This window comes from Scleropages formosus, chromosome 19 (genome assembly GCF_900964775.1).
Source record: "Scleropages formosus chromosome 19, fSclFor1.1, whole genome shotgun sequence".
NCBI lineage: Eukaryota > Metazoa > Chordata > Actinopteri > Osteoglossiformes > Osteoglossidae > Scleropages > Scleropages formosus.
In genome coordinates, this window is record NC_041824.1 from 19,386,736 (window position 1) to 19,408,632 (window position 21,897).

Genomic DNA, 21,897 nt, shown 5'->3' on the forward strand with positions numbered 1-21,897 from the left:
CATCTGATTCAAAAGCATCCGTGTCACAATTCCCAGCTACTGCTGTGGGTCAAGGTGCTTTGCCTGGCTGCTTCCCTAGTGTACTGACTGGGAACTGCAGTCTGGGCACCTGCCAGCTGTCCCTCTATCTTATTTGTGAACCAAAGTATGGCACACAGCTGTCCAGTAGTGTATGGCAGAGACTTGATTATAAAATGTATGAATAATATGGGAAAAACGTAGAAATGTAAGTAGGGATAAAAACCATCTGAAGGTCTGAGTCATTGGATAATAGCGGGTAAGATACTACTATTATTATTATTATTATTATTATTATTGTTGTTGTTGTTGTTGTTGTTGCTTGTTTTGTTGCTTGTGCACGTGTGTGTACATATGTATACACACTTTGACATATACATATTTAAATATTTCTTTGTTTGTATATAACCACTTGCAGTATCCAGTGCACAGCTTTGGTTATTAGTGCTGTTATTATGTTATAAAAGACAGGAAGAAAAAAATTAATCCAGATCCATATTTACCTAATAACATTTTTTTAAAAACTTTCTTGGACACATTGGACATTAAATGCACCTTTTAAAAAAATCTAATTTAAAATGCACATGTTAAAATATGTAAATTTTTAAAGCATTTCATGCTAAAGTTAAGTAACTATTGCTCTGGACAAGACTACTTACTAAAAGTAACAGATTTTACCATCTCCCTAAAATAAATGTATTTTTAAATGATGGTATTTTACTTAATACTACATCCTGTGTGCTCCTGCGGATAAGCACATCAAGACAGCCAAGAAAAATTACTTATGCATCGCATCCTGTGGTGAAATGTCATCCTCAACAAGTCCAGATGTTTATTCGAGTTTGTGTCAGTTCCCGGAGTGGGGCGTGCAGTCGGCACCCTGAGGCTGAGCTGAGGCCAGCAGGCTGGGGCCATGTGCCGCTGCCTCGAGCCACCTGGGGCTTGGTGACGGGTCCCGATTTCATCACAGCAAGGTGTTTTTCTCTACTGCTATGAGAGCTCCTCAGAGCTGCAACACACCTCTGTTTGTCATGCCCTGTGTTTCTCCCAGAGCTACGTCCTGTATGTGGTTCGAGACGGGCTCTGGACCTTTGGCTAGCTGCTGTTTAGAAACGAACAAGCAGTCCAACACTTTTGTTATTGTAATTTAACTAACATCTTTCTCCTTTTCCACTGGCAGTGTTAGGTCAGTTACAACTGATTCATTGGTGCACAAATTAATTATTCCACCTTTGACTAAGTATTGCATTTGTAAGTGACCCCCTCCCTATTGTAATTCTACTGCTGGTTTTATTATGAAGTCTTTCCAGTCTTTATTGTGTTCATCTACTGACATCTAGAGGCCAGTCTTTGCATTGCATCACAGCAGAGCCTCAGCAGTCACATCAGATGTCCTGTTTTATTGCACACTAATAATCCAATAATGGTATAACATATTTGTGCAGTACGTTTTCTATTTAGAAATGAGTTCAATTGCTACAAAGTATTGTACTTTTTTATGGACGCTTGATATGGACGCTTGAGTCTACCCAGGCCGTAACTGAACCCACTGACGCCGTTGATATTGCAAGCATGTACTTTACTCTTCATGGTGAGACATTTATCTCTTCTTCTCAGACTTCATGAGGTTTGATGTAGCTCAGAAGAAATATGGCCTTACTACAGAGCAACTGAGGGGAATGATGGAGGTCGAATCACCTCATGTGTCACACATTCCCTTTCTCTGTGTTTTTCACCTGCAGCGAGAGACGTGAATCTGCAGAGAGCTCCACAACAGCCGACATGTGGAAAAAGGGAGAACTCACAGATGAGCTTGCAACTGAGCAAGGTAAGTATCAAGTGTCCTTCTGTATTAGCAGAAAAGATCATAAACATGACCCAGCATAGGCCACGACCTCACCTCTCACACCTTTGACATGACACATACTGTGTATATACTGATTATATATTGATTATATATACTGTATATATATATATAAATAATCAGTATGAACAGTAAGCGGAGCTTTGGATTATTCTTTATATTATTATGTGTATCCTACTCTCCATTTCTTTTAGGACGATTAATGGAGAGTATTCAACAATAAAACTATGTACAGATGTGAAATTATGTGAGGTTAGATGTTACAGTGACATCAGGATCAAAGGGTTTTACATTGTAAACGCATTTCACATGTGTATGCATGTTGTGTATCGTACGCTGCTGCAACCAAGTGGAATTTCACATTATCACACAGAACACAGCCTATCTGTAAAGTTCCATCCTGAAAAAGATGTGTATAATTTAAACAGTTTTTTTTTTAATTATTTAATTTAGCAAATTTGAATTATGCTCAGGAGAGAAATGATAATCCATAAATTCGAAGCTTTATCTCCTGCCTATACTCAAAACAGTTTAAGGCAGAACTGAAAGCTTGTCCTCTTTTATTTTATTAATTGCAGTTTTGTCTCATCAACAATAGATAGATAGATAGATAGATAGATAGATAGATAGACTACCTATTTCTGCCTTCTCTCTGTATGAAACGTTAAACGTTTACGATGTTTCTCTGCTGTCCTAGGGCAGAGATTCTGTTTAAGCGGCACTTTCAACTACATTAACATTCTGCTGCCCTGCTTCCTTCTATGTGCTTGCCATGTGTTTGCCCCCCAGGCCCTGAGCAAGGGAAGCCCAACAAGAGAAAAGGTAGGCAGGGGCAACAGAAGCCCACAGACTGGCCATGTCTCTCTAGTCACAGGGTATTGCAAAGCACATTGTGTTTCGCACAGATGTTTTTGGTACACAACATTCTTTGCTGTTTATGTTTACGAGTGCTGCCCTTCATTATCTCAGCTCTCTGCTCCCAGTAGGGATTTCATCAACAGAATTAAAATGAACACTGTGTACTGGAGTTGAGCACGGTGTCCATTATTATTATAATGGAGCAGATTTCCCAGGAATCAGATGGTGCCACGCTAATTATATTTAATGTGAAATAAAAGGTCTTAAGTGCTGGAGAAATGGATATAACTGCTGCTTTGCAAATGCATCATGGAAACCTCAATTCCATGCAGTCATATGTGTGAAGCTTTTTCCTTTTTTTTGCTTTAATAACAAATTAATTTGACAGCAATCCTCAAAAATTCCATGGCCCTATGAAATTATTCTTTTCACCCACACTGTGTCGCTTATGGAGACATACATACACTATTTGTAAAGCATGGTAGTGTTATTTTCATTTATTATTTTACACATGTGTATTTAATGTACTATAGTTTTTGGAAAAATCTGTATATATAGGATTATGAAAAGGACCGTGGTAAACTTAACAAAATTTATTTTTTCTGATATTACACAACTATTTTTTTTTCAGAATTATGTACACTTACTAAATCTTTTTACACATAAAATATATCAGAAACCCATCTGATCGCATAATTTTTTTTTTCCATTATAGTCCACAGATAAAATTTAGACAGATTTGCAAAGGATTAAAAACGTAAAATAATAAAGTATACATTTACATCGGCACAGGCTCATAAGTGGACTGAGAAATGTACTGTCATTTCAAACATTATCTGGTAAAGTTTTACATTTTTGATTTTTTTTTTTTTTCCTGTATACCATGGATCTAATCATTTATTTAACAAAGAAAATGCTGTTAAATGAACAAGCAGCTTGCAGCCCAGATGAGCCCCTTAACTGTTTCTGCTTCGACTGCTATAGTTAGCATCAGGAAGAAGTCCAAGGTTCCCGGAGTCATAGTTACACAGTTTGTGGAGGAGCTTCCTGAAGGAAAGAGTACCCCAGACTTCATACGCAAACCCATCACCTTGACTATTCAGGAAGGTCAGAAATCACGAGCTTGCCGGATATGACTGGTATCCACTCACTGCACGCTTGTCCTTGTAGAAGATATTTGGTCAAATTCATTTCCACTCATATCCGATGGACAAAATGGTAAACACACTCCAACCCAGTAACAGGCACACCATGATAATCGTATAAAGCTGTCAGTAAAATTATAAAAATATTCAAAGAAACGAGCCATGTCTGTGCCTTCATTTACAGGGAAATTTGCCTTCTTCAAAGCTGTTGTGACAGGGGACCCTAAACCACAGGTGACGTGGACTAGAGCCAAACGTGAAATGCTCGACCTGGAGAAATTCCAAAATAAATACAACTCCATTACAGGCGAATATATACTGGAGGTGCGTTGCGTCTCTAAGCACTTTGTTTTCAGTTTCACTGTTATTATTATTATTATTATTATTATTAACAGTAGTAGTAGTATTTTGACTAAAGGAACAATATTTTGATAGCTGACTCCTTTTCTTGATTGGGAACATTGACTGCATTTTGATACTAGATGGGATATTAACTATAGATTAAAATAGAGATTAAAATATCCCATGCTCATAGACTAGTTTATCTCAGTTTATAAAATGTAGTAATTCCAATGTGTATTATTATGTTTATGAGCAAGACCGATATAGAACTGAACAGCAAAAATGAAAAAGCTAAAGCAAAATCAGTTGGTTGATATCATTTTATTTTGATCATTGCTACACAAAATTGATGAATTATTGCTTTTACAGATCCACAAAGTCTGTGGGGAGGATGCAGATACCTACAAATGCTTCGCTGTTAATGAATTTGGAAAGGCTGTTTGCACCGCAACCCTGAATGTTATTGAAGGTGAGAACCCTAAACAACAGAACTGAACAGAGCAGCCTTGTATTGTATGGTCAGAAGCACACAGCATATCCCTTCGAGTTAGATCAGAATTAAATGCATTATTATTATTATTATTATTATTATTATATTTTTTACTTAATTTTGTTTTCTGCTGCCATAGCAGGTTTCTCAATATTATACTATATAATAGATAAAAGAAATATAACACAAATTATATTTGGAAAAACAAATCAGTGCACAAATACTGTATACTCTACTATTTGTAATTCTTACAGCAAGTAGGGTAGACTGTTACGGGAGGTATCATTTTTTTGCACATCTCACAAATGCTCCATAGCATAAGATAATGAGATCTTGTAACATGAGCAGTGTTTTCCAGTAGAGATGGTGGTAGCTGCACTTGTTCAAAACCCACAAAAATAGACAACTATAGCTTTCAGGTTGTGTCCATTATTCAACGCTTTACTTTTTCTGAATGCCTCTACAAGCTTGCATTCATCAATGCTGTGCTAAATGTTGAAATGTGTCTCAGAGACATAAAGTGTGGGTACCAAAACATTGAGAATGATGTTGAGATTCAGGACTTAGGTGTCCACGTGAATCAGTAAATGTCCCACATTTCTTCCAGTTGGATTTAGGAGATGCAAGACAATGGGCAAGGAAGACGGAGGTAGGTCCTTTTCGAATGGGCAAAAACATTTTTAACTTTAAAAAGTGAAAGAGGAACTATCGTAGCTGTGTATGAAATATAAAACAGTGTTTATTTGTCTATCGCATCTTAGGTCTTACAAACGACCTGGCAGAATTTCGGAAAATGCTTCGAAAGCGGTACGTGGGCATTGCAATCTTCGGTGGGGTATATTATATAATAAGGAAGCAACACATACGTCCCCTTTGGTGGTTTATTATCTTAGCTCTTGAAATGTACACAGAGAAAGCCAAATCACAGCAGGATGTGACACTCACTGCACAAATAAGCATCAAGTTTTCTCATCTCGCTTCCTCTCTTTTGTTCAGTTCATTCCAGTTTGAGCTTTGTTGTCATACTGCATAATTTACAATATTGCCCCAGTCGCTCTCCGAATGTTGAAAAATACAAAAAAGCACTCAGTAACAGTGGTAATATACTGCCACACACTCCCTCCCGCTCCAGGGCTGTATGCGAGAAGCCGGAGAAGAAACAGGCAGGAGTTGATGACAAGTTCTGGGAGGTTCTCCTCAGCGCAGAAAAGAAGGATTATGAGCGCATATGTGCTGAACATGGTGTGACAGACTTCCGCTGGATGCTCAGGAAGCTGGGAGAGATGAGGCGACACAGAGAGGAGGAACAGTCTAAGGTGCTAGGACTGTACCCTTAACAACACATCTCTATAGAAAAAAAAAAAGAAAGAAATAATAAAAAATGAGCATCGCATAGCTTTGTGTTTAAGTGTGACCAATATTTTGAGTGAAGAGTTTGTCTCATTGTCACGGGGCAATTATTAATGCTGCTTAGGGGACGGCAAGAAGAAAACACCTTAATATTCAATTCTCAGAAAGTGTCCTGTTTCAGTACTCTTGAGTAAAGTTCTTACTCCTAACTGATCTTTTGAATATGCAGTCGTACAAAACTGGACAAATGTAATTTTATTCACTTATGTATTTACTTATTTATGCTCTTATTTATTTATTTTCTTTTATGCCATGAAAGGTATTAAATTGCAAACTGTTGTTGAGTTTCCCCACTCTGGTAGGAGCCTTCTACTGACTCGGAAGTACCCAAGATAAAATTCTTTACTTTGAAAGTATCCAATACAGATGTAAAAATTATCCTGGGTATTTTGAGGGATACTGTCGCTGAGAAATGCTAACAGTGGAGATTGGAAAGTGTATGGGGCTTTCTTGATAAACAATGGTGTTTCATCTGCATTTACTGTTATTTACCACAAACTCATTTATTTTCCTAATTCATTCCCTTACTAAACTTTTGCCAGGAAAACCTGTTCAATTAAATCACTACCAGGCAAAACCGCAGACGTCCTTAAATAATAACTTATATTAACTGTAATTTTATGATAATTATCATACACAGATTCTGAATAATTTTAGATTATTCAGACACAAAATAAATTTGTAAAACAATATTGATGGAGTGGATTGAATATAGTTTGCTGAAATACAACTTTCTCGTCAATATTCTTTCCATTGTTATTGCTCCAAGCATCACAATTTGTATTTTTGGCATTGCACCTTCTTCCATACCCAACCTTTAGTATGTGGCATTATGGTAGCATAAAGTGTATTTCTTGAAGGTCGATAATTGAAAATTAAATTAATAAAATTCTTGTGCTTAATATTTAATGTGAAGTCATCATATAATCACGTCCCCAAAGTTTCATCACTTTCTTACTTAATGTCCATTTTTCATTGTGTCTTCTTCTCTTATACCACTGTTCATGCCTGTCTCCATGTCCCCTGTTCATCTCACACCCCAGTACACTGATTCCATCAGTAACCTCAGACAGATTGAAGTTAAGGGTGATGGCACTGCATCCTTTGAGTTTGCCCTGGTGCTTAAAGACCCTACTAGCATGATTTTCCTTTAGAAGTTGAGGTGTGTGTGATACGCTCCAGAGGGTCCAAAGCTGCATATACTGATGTGTTCTCTGTCTTTTTTCATATTTCTAAGCACAGTGATATACAGCTTATAATTGTTCTAATCGCCTGCCTTTAATACATGTGTTGAATTGAATTTTATTTCCCGTGCTGCACAATGTGGATGCTGCTGTGTATTTTTTCAACTGTTTAAAAATTAATTTAAAGAAATTGTGCAGGATGATGTCATGATCCCCTACAGTGAAGACATGGACATGAAGCACAATCTGGAGCAAGTGGACAAGAACCTAGTCTTTACAATCGATGATCTCCGGCCAGAGGATGTAGGATTGTACCAGGCTGATGCTGAAGAAGTCAACGTCTTCTCCACTGAGTTCAAAAGTAAGGTCATGTAGCCTATAATAATTTTTTAATAAAACTAATGCACCACAATACAATGCCTCAAAGGATGACTTATTACCTAATTATTTAAGCAGGGCTATTAGCAGGCATCTCCAGCCCTTTAACTTCATGCGACTGTTTCAAACAATTCACATTGCTGTCTTTTTAATTCTTAGAAATTTATGATTGCATGTCTTTTTTCTTGCCAATTTCCCTTAATCCTCATGCTCCAGTCCTTCCAGTTGACTTTGTTATCAGAATCCAGGAGGTTAAGGCCAAAGAGGGAGAAGATGCAGTCTTTCAGTGTGTTTTATCCCACCCCTTGCCCAAGGTCATATGGATGGGCAAAAATACCATCTTGGAAAATGGAGAGAAGTACAGAATTACTGTGTCTCAGGATAATCTGACCCACCAGTTAGTAGTGAAGAACTGCCTGTCATTGGATAAGGGCATCTACTCAGTTGTGGCTGGCATCAAGACCTGCAGTGCTTGGCTTTTAGTGGAGGGTAAGACTTACTGAAGGTGCTGTGTGTCTCTTTTATCTGAAACAGATTCACAGTCTTCATGTGTCCACGTAAACTGATAAAAATGTGACTTAGATATTGTGGCATCCAGGGCTGTAAGATTATCTCAAAACTTCAGCATTACAGGCAGTCCCATCTGAATTTAAAAATCACAAATGAAAAACGTTTATCTTAATCAATAATCAGGGAGAGAAAATCTGAGCTGAATATAAGTGTACGGATTCAAAAGTGTGACTAACAAGAAACATTATAGCACATCACATTTTGTTCAGCTACCCATGGTATATCATGGTACCCATCACTGTAAAACTCCTGTCTCCCTGCTGCCCTTTTTGGCACAGCTGGCATAGACCCCAGCATGTATGGGAAGAAGAAGGTGAGGAAGACCACACAGGCAGGTAGTGCTGAAGTGAACCTAGAGGCTGTGGCCAAAAAACAGCAGGCCAATTTTCAGAAGGAGAAGGAGGAGATGCCTGAAGCAGGGGACAAAAGAAAAGAGGTGAAAGAGGAGACAATTACACCCATTTATGGAGGGAGGGATGGATGGAACCGGCACCTGTCAAATGCCTCTCTACCTGTTTGTAGACAGTCCTTTCAAATTCAATCTGATTCAAATGAGAAAAAGTATTGGTCACACAACATAGGATCTGGTGGGGTTGGACCAAAAGATGCTAAACCTGAAGTTGAAGAATTTAAAGATTTTGAAATTACAAGTGTTGAATCTAAAGACAGATTTCAAACAATTAGATCTGCATTTATTGGATCTGAAAGTGTTGGATTTGCAAGACCTGGATCAAAGGGAGTTGGACCTGAAGGTTCCGAATCTAAAGGTGCAGGATCTGAAGATGATCAGCCTAGAAATAATCAATACATAGGTTTGGAAACTGGAGTTTCCAGACCAGACGGTGAATGTAAAGATTCTAGATCAGAAATTCCTGGACTAGGAGATGTTGGATCTGAAGATTTTGAATCAGAGAGAGTTGGATCAGGAGTAATAGTAGTAAAAAGTGATGTATCTGAAATGAATGGATCAGGAAATGACAGGCTAGGAGGTGCCAGAACAATTCCTGGAATAGGTGCTGGAAAAAGAAGTAATAGTTGTGGAAAAGACCTTGCTGACAACAGCAACAAGGACAGCGCTAGAGACAGCCTACTGATTGCGGACACAAGCATAGGTAAAAACTACTTACTTAAACTTACCTTTAGTTTCATGGTGTTCAAGTGAAAGCTTCTTCTGCGATATTAGTTCCTACAGTAACGTCTCCGGCAACTGCTGTATGTTTATGTTATTCATGACTGTTACTTACAGGACAAAATAATAATGAGGAAATTGAGCCAGTGGTAAAATTAAGCCAAGCAGGATATATTGATCATGAGGGGAACAGGGGCCAGTCCCTTGTCCAGCCATTCACAACACCTGGTAAGAAAGACATTAACATTTAGAAGTAAATTAACTCAAGACTGATAAATAACATTAGAAGAGGGAGATGAATCTCGTATGCTTGGACCAGCAAGGTTATATGTTTTGATTCTTTTTTTTTTTTTTGGAAAACTATATTTTTGTATGGATGGCAAAGTGGCACAGCAGGTAGTGCTGCCACCTCACAGCACCTAGGTGGTGTGAAAGAGCACAGGTTGTGTCCCTTGTCAGTTTGTGTGGAGTTTGCATGTTCTACCCTTGTCTGTGTTCCTCCCACAGTCCAAAGACATTCAGTGCAGGTAGATTTGTGATGCTAAACTTCCCTTAATAATTGTTCAACAGTTTCCTATCATTAACATTTTAACATGTACATGTCAAGAAAAATAAAGAAATTCTTTCTGGATTTACATGTATTCCTTCAGCTAATGCTTTTCTCCAAAGCAACTTACAGTGTTAAGGTTACAATTATTTACATAGCTGGGTAATTTTTACTGGAGCAATTTATGATATGGATGTTGCTCAAGGGTACTACTGTCAGAGATGGAGAGCAAACCTGCACCCTTTGGGTCCAAAAGCAGCAACTCTAACCACTACACTACCAGCTGGCCCAACTGGGTATCTTATTGTGATAAGGCACAGCACCCGGATCTTACTCATGCAATGATACGATAACTTGATGACAGTATCCGAGAATGTTGATTCCACTGAGTAAAAGCACATTACTATGGAAAATGTGTAAATATTTACTGTGTGGAAATACGTAATTGTTTATTGTCTTCTGGAAGTGTTTCACACACACACACATTTTCAGAACCGCTTGTCCCATACGGGGTCGCGGGGAACCAGAGCCTACCCGGTAACACAAGGCATAAGGCCGGAGGGGGAGGGGACACACCCAGGATGGGACGCCAGTCCGTCACAAGGCACCCCAAGCGGGACTCAAACCCCAGACCTACCGGAGAGCAGGACCCGGTCCAACCCACTGCACCACTGCACCCCCGGAAGTGTTTCAATGTCTAAAAAATTAAGAGCAACAGGAAAACAGCACTGTTAAGTTAAAGTTTACACAGTTGGTAACGTAGTGGTTAAGAGCTGCTGTCTTTGGACCCAAGGGTTGCATGTTTGAGCCTGACCTTCAGCTGTAGTAGCCTCGAACAAGGTACTTACCCTAAATTGCTTCAATAAAATTACCCAACTGTATTAATAGGTAAATAATTGTAAGAACCTTAAAAATGTAAGATGCTTTGGAGAAGTGTCAGTAAATGAATAAGTGTAATGTAAACCAAGATTAATGGCAGAGCAAGACTGCTTTCATATGTTCTTCAGTCTTATTTCCCAGAACGCTTGTTCATTATTCATTCCTGTTAAATTCAATTCTAGGAGACATACAGTAGTTTCCCTCAGTCTGTGGCAATCAGTAGTAATTTCATTTTAAAAAATGAAGACAAAAATGTATTATAATGATCAGTACCTTTGCATTACGTTACATATGTCTTCCTGTATCCATTTTGCGCGTTTCTCAGTGTTTTCAACATACGCAATATGAAAGACGCTATACAAAATAAATTAAACTGAAGTGAACCGAATAACAAATTGGTAAATATTCTCTTTCGATGCTGGTGCGAATACCTGCAGGTTTCCACCAACAGTTGCTGTGTGACAATTTGCTAAAAAGATAATAACAAACTTTGCCCCTGTTATAAACTTCAGAGCCGGGAGTTCGCATCTCTTGTGGACTATCCGACGTGAACATCTCCACAGGGCAGCCTGCAGAACTGACCTGTAAGCTGAGCAGTCCGAAGTACGATGGGATCTGGTACAAAGATGGGAAACAGGTAGACAACACTGCCGCAGTCATGTGGGTGAAAAGGGACATTTTTTTTCTTTTTTTCTTTTTTGAGAAGCAAATGTGCAGACAGAAAATGTGAATTTCAAATGCTAAGCATTTCACTATTCTTTGTGCTCTGTGTCCCTGATCAGCTGTCTTCTACAGATACAATGACAATCTCAAAAGACGGAGCCCTCCATACATTAAGAATCAGCAGCTGCCAGGAAGTGCATGCTGGGATGTATCGCTTTGAGGGTGACGGGTGTACAGCTGAAGCACTGGTCACTGTACAAGGTGTGAACAGATGTTATATTCATAATGCAAATTACATTTTCCCCGTTGGATGAAAAGACATAACTGACTGGAAGGCTTTTTTTTCCCTTCAAACCTGATTATGGCTGTATGGAAGTACCTTGCATACTGCATACATATTTAAGTGTAGAAGAAAATAGACTAAAGCAATCAATGAATATTATAGTTCCCACGGCAAGAGTAGCTTACATTTTATGACCAATTCAGCTGTGGGCCATTTATTCATCTCCATATTCCCAGAGTAATTAATTTCTTTCTTGAGCTAATTACTATGCTTGATAGGTTCCAGAATCATAGGGTATTAGCATGTCCTAATTGGTGTGAACAATGTCCCTTTTTTAGCTTGAGACTACATTGGAAATTTTACATACATTTTTCAAGGACATGAGAACAGCCCTGAGCTGATTTGGAATTTCTGCCTATAATGAAGGTACCTGTTCTGTAGAGCTGGTCCCATTTCGTTGTAGCTTCCTAAAGGTTCATTTGCACACATCTGTAAGTTAAATTAAACATCTTCATTCCTTACTCTAGATCCTCCAAAGTTTAACCCCAATGACCTGGACAGGTTCCTGCAGCCCATTGTGATAAAAGCTGGCCAGAGTGCCACCTTCAGGATTCCCTTTTCAGGCCAGGACTTGAAAAGAGTGCAGTGGTACAGGGATGGTGAAGAGCTTTTGGATGAACCCAATGTCCAGCTGGAGAAAACACCCAACCAGAGCTGTCTGCATCTCAACAAGTGTCAGCGCAAGGATGGTGGCGAGATCAAGCTCAGGGTGAAGAACGAGTGCTCTGTTGTTGAAGCCATCTCAAGACTCATCGTCCTTGGTGAGCTGAAGAAATGATGTCATCTATTCCTGTCAAATGTTAATCCACTCATCAGTCAAAGCACAGACGGCAAGAGATGTCAGCCTTGTTATTACACAAAGTTGGCTACTGGGCAGACGATAGTGGGAGGTTATGGCTCAGTGTGAAAAGTAAAAGTGAATGATGCAATAATCTGGGTAAATTTTCTGTTTAGTGGATTAGATTGAAAATTTGAAGCAAAGGTCACATGGATTCCTTTTACTTCTCCTCATCACATGTGAGGTGCAGTCAGTGTTTGATGAGGTTTAAGGAATTTTCTCAAACCTTTTAAATTCTGCTATTGAAAAATCGCAAGGTTGTCCCACTCACTAATAATCGAAGTGTGAGTTACCTAAGCTCTTAAAAGTCCAATTTCAGCTCAAAATCAGTGTCTCAGTGCGAAGACTGAGATCAGAGAAAGAGTTTTAAATAAAACTTTTTTCTTCTATTTCTTTTCACTGTTCGTTGAGGCCTTTACATAAAATTTTCAAATAATTTGCACGTGAGAGAGTACATTGTCATTCGAACATGAGAAATCCCCTGTCCCGTATATTTCTTATACTATATTTTTTGTTGGTTTAAATATTTTGTTTGTGTATACCATCTGAAAAAAAAAAAAAACAATACAACTGTATTTTTAAAAAAATGAAGGAAGATTGAACTTTTCAACTGGCAGCTTCTTATTGCTGTGACAGATGCATGTTGGACAGTACAGTTACATGTGAGACCACCGTCGCGCTTCTCCGTGTTTGGGGATTTTCTTTGCAGTGGAGGAAAAATTTTATTTCTCAGCTTTGTGATGTTTCTGGGTGGAAACGTTCCTTTAGTAATGCCTTTAGCATCACAGCACACGCTTTCCGAAGCTCTTTGGCAAATAGGGGGCTCATTTAACACAACTGAAAATCTATTCAGGGAAAAAAAATTGAAGTTCAGTTCAGAGGCAGGGTGCCAAACCTGCAGGATGTTCAAACAGAGCTCTGCGCTTTCGACAGACAAGCCCACCAATCCACAGGGTCCTATCGAGGTTCTTGAGAACTCTGCCTCCTGCATCGAAATCAAGTGGAAACCTCCAAAGGATGATGGAGGATCCCCGCTGAAAGGCTATGTGCTGGAGCGACAGCAGGTGGGCCGCAACACTTGGAAGAAGCTGGGGAGCATGGTTACCGTGCCAATCTACAGGGACACAGATGTGGATCATGGCAAAAAGTACCGGTACCGCATCCGAGCGGTGAACGAGGAGGGTGAAAGTGAGGTGACGGAGACAGATGACCTCATGGCTGGGACAAAGGGTGAGTGAGAACATACAAGCAGGTTTCTATTTGAGTACTTCTATTGGTACTTCTTGATGGCACTCAAGTTCTTCTGTTATGAATACTTAAATCAACTATTCAGTTTGCGCAACTGATGATGTGGTAACTTAGCCCACACCAGCTCACAGTATCTCTAGAATGTAGTTTCTGCAGGTTTCTCATGGTTTATCCCATGTCCAAGTCTGGAAATATTGCAGAAATTACAGCTGAACAACAAATTATAGCAATAATAATTTACACCAGCTCAGTTTCGCTTTAGCATTCATTTCTCTTGATCTTTCCAGATTTATACCTAAGAACAATTAGACTGCTGCTCAGTTAGTAAGCATCACAGACTTACATTTATTCATTTGGCTGATGCTTCTCTCCAAAGCGATTTACAATGTTAAGCTACTTACAATTAGTTATCCATTTACACAGCTGCGCAACTTTAAGTACCAAGGGTACTACAGCTGGAGGTGTAGTACCTGTGACCTGTGGGTCCAAAGGCAGCAGCTCTAACCACCTCACTACCAGATGTCCCCCTATTTTCTTGTATGGAAATATTCTGCAGTAGGCACACAATGATTATAAAATGGAACATATCACCTGCATGGTACACATTCCTCAAAAAGGTAAATCCGATTGTCTCACTGTGACAGTTGTGAACGATCTACAATCCCTCAGCATTCCCAGGTCCACCAGATGCCCCCAAGGTGGTCAGTGCTTTCAAAGACTGCGTTAACCTGTCGTGGACCGTCCCTGCAAACACTGGGGGGTCCTGCATTGTGGGCTACAACCTGGAAAAGCGCAGGAAAGGCAGCAACTTGTGGATCCCAGTGAATCCAGTGGAGGAGCCTATTAAAGGTACAAGGGGGATCCATCAAGGTACAGATCAGTGGTGCTGAAGGACAGGGAGGAACTTTTTCGGTGTCCCACTAAGAGAAATTCTTAATAAATAGCCAGAGCTAATTGAAGAAAGTAAAAGCATGTGAAATTCCTAAAAAAAGTAAGAAAACCATAAAGTAATCAAAATTTTGATTTCATTTTTAAGAACTGATCAGTTTTATAAGTCTATTGTCTACTTGTTCCATTAAAATTGCGGAGGATTTAGTAAAATGTTACTATTTGCCTTGTATTGTTTGTTTTCTGCTTTACATATTCAGAAGACAGAAATGGAAAACTAGAACAAATGTACTTCTTAAGTGGTGAACCTATGAAATATTTAATTCTGACTCTCATATAAAACGTTACATACTGTATACACATATACATATATATTTGTTTATTTTTTTCATACAAATCTTTGATGCAGCACAGACTGAAAATGGATAATGCAGCAGGTTCTGTTGTCTTTTTTCACCCCAGACAGAAAATATGCTGTGAAAGACATCATAGCTGGGATGGAGTATGAATTCCGTGTGGTGGCGGTTAGCGTATCAGGGCCTGGCGAACCAAGTGTGCCATCTGAATTTGTGTGTGCGAGAGACCCCAAGAGTGAGTACCCGGTTCAGCTAGTGACATCTAAATGCTCTTTGAGATCATGATTATATAATCCAGAAGTATGAAACTGATTAATGGCAATACATGATGGATTCCAAAGTATGACAAAGCCCACAGGGCTAACTTTTTCCATGCATCCATCCATTATCAATAACAGCTTGGCTAATGCATATAATGAATATGTCCAATATTTGTCTGCTTCTGGGTATTTTCAACTTGTATTACATTTTAAAAACATTATTATTATTTATTATATTAATAATATTGATATATTGTTAATTACAATTTAATACTTTGTTTGCCAGTTAAGTTCTGTAGAAATCTTTGAATTAAATATAACAAAAACACCTTGAAAGATTTATAGTCAGTAATCTAAAGTTATCATTAATTCAAACCAGTTATTTTCCCATTACAATGGGGGAAATCACTGCAATCATCTTGCAGAAGGAAAGCAATGCAAAACTAAGTTTGAGACTTAAGCAACCTCCAGATTAAAACTGCATGTCCTTAATCACAATACCATGCTTGACCTTGCTCTAAAACACTGTTACCCAACCTTTATCATGACAGCGCTCCCTGGGAAGGTCAGGGACCTGAGGGTAACAGACTTCACCTCCACCACCCTGTCGCTGACCTGGAGTAAGCCAGCCGTGGAAGAGGGGTTTCAAGATGAGGCCAACGGCTACTTTGTAGAGGTTCGGTCAGTGGAAAGCTCCAGCTGGGAGCGCTATAACAGCAATCCCATCACTATGACCTCCTTTGTGGTAAAGGGTCTGAACTCTATGAACATGTACTGGGTGAGGGTGATTGCCACCAATGAGGCGGGTGAAGGAGAGCCCCATGGGCTGGACATCTGCACCAAGGCCATGCCTCCTCCAGGTTGGTAAAGAAGGTTAATGTGTCCCCACAGCCTTTTTGCATGATTACATTATTTCCACATATTTTCCTGGTCCACTTTGGCTCCTTTCATGTATCCTCTTCACATAGCTCTCTCACCTTCCCATATGAATTTGATGAAATTCAGTCTTTTTTTTCCTTTGGCTATTTTGCCGTCTTCTTTCTACATTATTCTAAAGATTTTTTCCCTCCAGTATGTATAAATTTAACTATTAGTTTTGTGCAGTTAATGTTCGGCCACTTTGCATGAACAATGGGGTTTCATAATAATTTTTTTGTTCACTTTTCAGTGAGGCCAAAATTCATCACAGCTAACATGAAGACATTTATGGCAGTAAAGGCTGGAAATTCTGTGAGAGTCAGCGTTAACTTTGACGTAAGAGATGAAATCTATTTTTTTTCCTCAACAAATTAAAGAGCCTAAATTGTTGACAAGTAACTGGCTGATTGAGCTGAGCAATTTACTCTTGGCCACAGGCTTCCCCATTGCCAGATGTCATTTGGCTGAAGGATAATGTCCCTGTGTCCAAGCGAGTTACCATCAGCACTGCTGATGGTGCTTCACAACTACTGATTCCAACCTCCAAATATTCTGATACAGGGGTCTACACTGTTACCATCAAGAACCTGGTTGGCCAGGAGACATTCAGCACAGAGATCCGAATCACAGGTAACCCCAGGCTTTTTTATACAGTGAGTGACAAAGCTGAAAGAAGGATTTGTTTGGCATATTTTAAAACTGCTTCTAGGCCCTGCAGTTTTGATTGAGCTCTCAAAGATCTGATGATTCATTAAATGATCTGAAGTAATGCTAAAACTGAACTAAAGGGGGTTCCGTAATAATGAAGTATTACATCTAGGCATACTTACTTGAGTTTCTTTTTTTTCTCCATTTTTCATGCCTCACATGAAGTAATTTATTGAAATTTGTTAAATATGTTCAGGAACTGTAAAACAGCTCTTTTCCTAGTTTCGTCTCAGATTTTCATATCATAGCACCTTACATCACATTTATTCATTTAGCTGATGTTTTTCTCATCAAGAAAAAGAGATGCTTTTATCCAAAGCAACTTACAATGCTAGTCTACCTACAGTTAATTACCTGTTTATACAGCTGGGTAATTTAAGGATAAGTGCCTTGTTCAAGGATACTACAGCCAGAGGGGGGATTGAACCTGCAAGCTCTTGCTCCATGAGCTACAGCTCGAACCACTATTGTACCAGTTTCTGTGATGGAATTGGGCCACATCACTATCCCAAAGCAAGTAAAAAAGCTGAAGGTGAAAAGACTGGAGATCAACCTGAACAAGAAATCCATCCATCCATCCACTTTCAGTAACTGTTTGTCCTGAGCAGGGATGCAGTGCACTGCAGCCTGGACCCTACCGAGGACACCAGTGCATAGCAGGGTAGGCACACATACACACACTCATGACAGACAACTTAGTGTCATAGATCTGAACTGCATGTGTTTGGGCTGTATGAGGAAACCACAGCGCTCAGAGAACAACCATGCAAAGGACATCAAAACTCCCCCTGAACTGAACAGGGATGGAACCCACATTCTCTCACACCACCTGGGTGCAGTGAGGTAGCAGTACAACTATGACACTCTACTTATAAATCCATTTACACTAAATATTAAGAGTAGATACAGGATTTTTGCTCTGATGAATTGATATTCACTGAAACCGTTTCAGTATTCCATCAGAAACTTTTGTGTACGTCAGTTCTCGGATTTTAATGCAGTTCGCGTTGCATTTGTTTTCACTTTTTCATTGTATTACAAAATGAAAGTAGAGAGCTCAAGGCAGTTTCATTTACAATGAATCTAATATAAATGAATTTGAAGAGAAACTCTATAATGAAATTCCTTTTTAACCAAAAGATGGCATTCAGCCCTTCAATTTGCCACTGCTGGAACTCCATTAATGTAAAGTAACTCTTTATCTCTATTTCTTTCATTCACTCTCACTCTAGATGATCCCAAGCCACCCGGCCCTGTGGATCTAGAGGAGAATGTGCCAGGCACTGTGACTGTAACCTGGGAGCCGTCCCCAGATGAGAAGCATGATGACCGTCTCCACTACATGGTGTCCAAGTGGGACTCCAGCAAGGGGACATGGCACACAGTGGCCGACGGCCTCTTTAACAACAAGTTCACAGTCTGCAGCCTCATACCCGGGCATGAGTACCAGTTCCGTGTTTATGCCAAAAATGACATTGGGCTTTCTGCACCCTCTGAGTCGCTGGCTTGGGTGACAACCAGGAAGAAAGGTGCAGAGCATTGCATCTTCTGCCCCTAGTTTTTTTATATTCTTGTATTGTCTTACAGAGGTGTGTCGTGTCATATATTTAGCAGATGTATTGTGGGGAGAGAAAAGCAGAGAGGATATATGACCATACACTTAACTACTTACAGTTATTACATTTATTCATTCAATTGACAATTCTCTCCAAAGTGACTTACAGTGTTAAGTTACTTTAAGTTATTTATTCATTTATACAATCAGACAATTTTACTAGAGAAATTTAGGGTAAGTACCTTCCTCAAGGTTACTATTGCTGGAGGTGGGACTTGAATTTGTGACATTGATTTAGTTTTTATAACAAAGAAAAATAAAATAAGCAAATACTAAAATAATAAACAAAGCTGAACAGAGCGAGAAACTGGCAAATGTTGCCTGTGCCTTTAACATGAGTCAGTTGATTGTTGGCAGTCCTGAATTTTACACATTGTTTACAGTTACATTACATTTCAACTTATGAACAAATTGACTTGCAATAGATTTCCCCATATGTTTATAAGTAGGACTTACTGTACAGCTAATGTAAAGGGCAAAGAATGATATGAAATGATGGAAGAGTCTGTCGGTATGCTGAGGGACACCAAGGTGAGGCAGGACAAAAAGGATTTAAAAGAAATTAATATTACAATCATTATTTTTAAAGTTGTCAGTTCAGGTATCAAGAGCAACATTGTTGTGGTAGCCTTGAGAAGGTCCAAAATCAAAGTTTCTCTGGATAAAACCCCACGCTTCTCAGTGAAGAAGTAGTAGGATCATGAGCAATCACAATAATAAGAAGAATTGCTCAATAGTTCAGCAGCTTTCTAGTTGAGCAAACAATCTCTGTCATTAAGAGTGACATTGTGTCCATGTGGTTTCATGCCCTGCAGTCAAATTCATGGTGAACGTGCGCAAGCGTGGGGCCCGTAGCCTCTGCAGTGTACCTACCTTCCTCGTGCCACTGAAGGACCATGTGGCTCAACCAGGTTACGAGTGCCGCATGAGCTGTGCGGTGGGTGGCCACCCAGCACCACGTGTCACCTGGCAGCATGGTGATGTCAGCCTCCACGGCGATGCTGACTACTACATCTCCAACACCTGTGGAGTGTGTTCCATGGCCATCCTCAGGGTGGGGCCTGGGGATGCTGGCATGTACACAGTGACAGCCGAGAATGCAGCGGGGAGAGCTGAGTGCTCCGCCAGGCTCACCGTCAAAGGTAATGGGGGAGCAGTGCTGGGGGCTTTCGGAATGTATCGCCAGGCATTTGATGAATGCTGCTAAACAAATCCTTCTTTTTTGTCTTTCAGAATGAAGCAGCAGCGCCACTGTCAAGTTGATTAGTTTTGATTTCATTAAATTTATTTGTAAAACATTAACTTACTAGAATCCCTTTGATTTTTTTCAATTGCAAAGGAGCGAATGCTTTCTTCGTGTGTATTCATTAACTTATTTAATGAAGACCTGCATAAAAACACATGTGATATTTTCATATGTGGGGATATTTGAAGATACCCAGAGCATCTGTGTCTTTATTTCATCACTGTATGTAGTTTGTCATGTATGTATATGGATGTTGTATATTGCATGCTGCTGCAATAGAGTGCAGTTTCCTTTGGAGATGGTACTACCTAACAATATATTCGTATCCAGGACCAGGTAAGGGCCAGAGCCACCCTTTCCATATAGAGCAAACTGGTTTTGAGTGCCAATGACTCAAATGGCCATAAAAAAGTCTTGTTAACCTGCTTAACCCTGAACTGGGGAGAAAACACCCATGGCATTTAAGGAATGAATGTGATATTAATCATCATCAGCAGTGCATTGTGGACTTGGAATATTTCCTTTTGGGTAAAACCTTTTTTTTCTTTCTTTATAAATGTGCTCTAATCACAATAATACAGCCAACAACTTCAAACACATTTTATTTCATTCGAGAGGGAAGAATTATGGGCCTCTCCAATAAGAGGTTGGCGTAATTTTTAAATTAATTGTATATTTCTTTAAAGATATGTAAATGTAGGACAGTGATCATAATATGTACAAGGAAATTATTTGAAGAGAAATGTAAACACATCCTTTGACTTATATAATACAAGTTAAAATATGACTGCATTCTTCCTACATTCACCCTTTATTGTTGTATATAAACAGTATACAACTGAAGTGAGTACACCCCTGTACAATATCACTTAAATGTCAAATGATTCAAAATTGTATCATCTCTCAATAATTGCATTATGTCTAAGTTGACAAGCAGGGTATTTGCTCTTCCATAAAAGCAAAAACTAACAGTTTAGATTTACTATGTTAAACATACAGTCCCCACAGTAGGAACCCCGTGCAACAAAAGTCAGCACGCCTTTCATTACCGAGATTCACACACACACATTTTCGGAACCGCTCGTCCCATACGGGGTCACGGGGAACCGGAGCCTACCCGGCAACACAGGGCGGAAGGCCGGTGGGGGAGGGGACACACCCAGGACGGGATGCCAGTCCGCCGCAAGGCACCCCAAGCGGGACTCGAACCCCAGACCCACTGGAAAGCAGGACCTGGTCCAACCCACTGCGCCACCGTGCCCCCCTACTGAGATTCAAATCTTTTATTTTTCCAATACTTTGTATGTCCACCTTTATTTTTGATGACAGACTCAGTCCTCCTTGGCATAGACGATACCAGCGTTGCACGAATTTCTGAAGAGATGTTCTGCCACTCTTCTGAGGCAATGCATTGCCCTATCTTTCTCTTTAAAATACCGGAAAGGTGTTCTATTGGCTTCAAGTATGTCAGGTGACATACTTTGCCAATTTTTAATCATTATTTGACATTTAAGTGATTCACTTCTGTTGTATACTGTACGTAACCAGAACCATGCTTTACTGTTATATTGTAACGACCCGCGTTCCTGTGAGTTCGCGCGGGGAATGCATTTACTGTAAATAGTTGCATTATGGGAAAAATGTGAATAAGTGTGCAACCACTGGGGGAACTTACGGGCAAAATAAAGGGGTGGCCGTGTTTGCTATTCAGAGGAAAAATAATTCTTGGAGATGCTAAGCAGGATGGGAATGCCGCTATAAAGCGCAAGTTCTTCAGGAAACGCTGTCCTAAACGGCGAGCCTTATTTCCCTGTGTGTCGATGTTGTAATAAAGCGTACATCATGAACAACGCCTACGCGTTCGTCTTCACCCCATCCCATACCCGAGCGCCGCCCGCCCCTTTTCTGTTCGCTATTGCTTTGGTTTTGCTTTAAGCGATGTTTAGGTGATGCCTGGCATATTGGATAAATAAAGAAAATACATCCTATAAACTGTTGTT

The 21,897-nt window shown here is 39.6% G+C and overlaps 1 pseudogene; it reads left to right on the plus strand.

Moving 5' to 3' along the window:
* The first annotated feature begins 1,800 nt into the window (after nucleotides 1-1,800).
* On the plus strand, nucleotides 1,801-19,900 carry LOC114909181 (immunoglobulin-like and fibronectin type III domain-containing protein 1; annotated as a pseudogene).
* The last annotated feature ends 1,997 nt before the right edge of the window (nucleotides 19,901-21,897 follow it).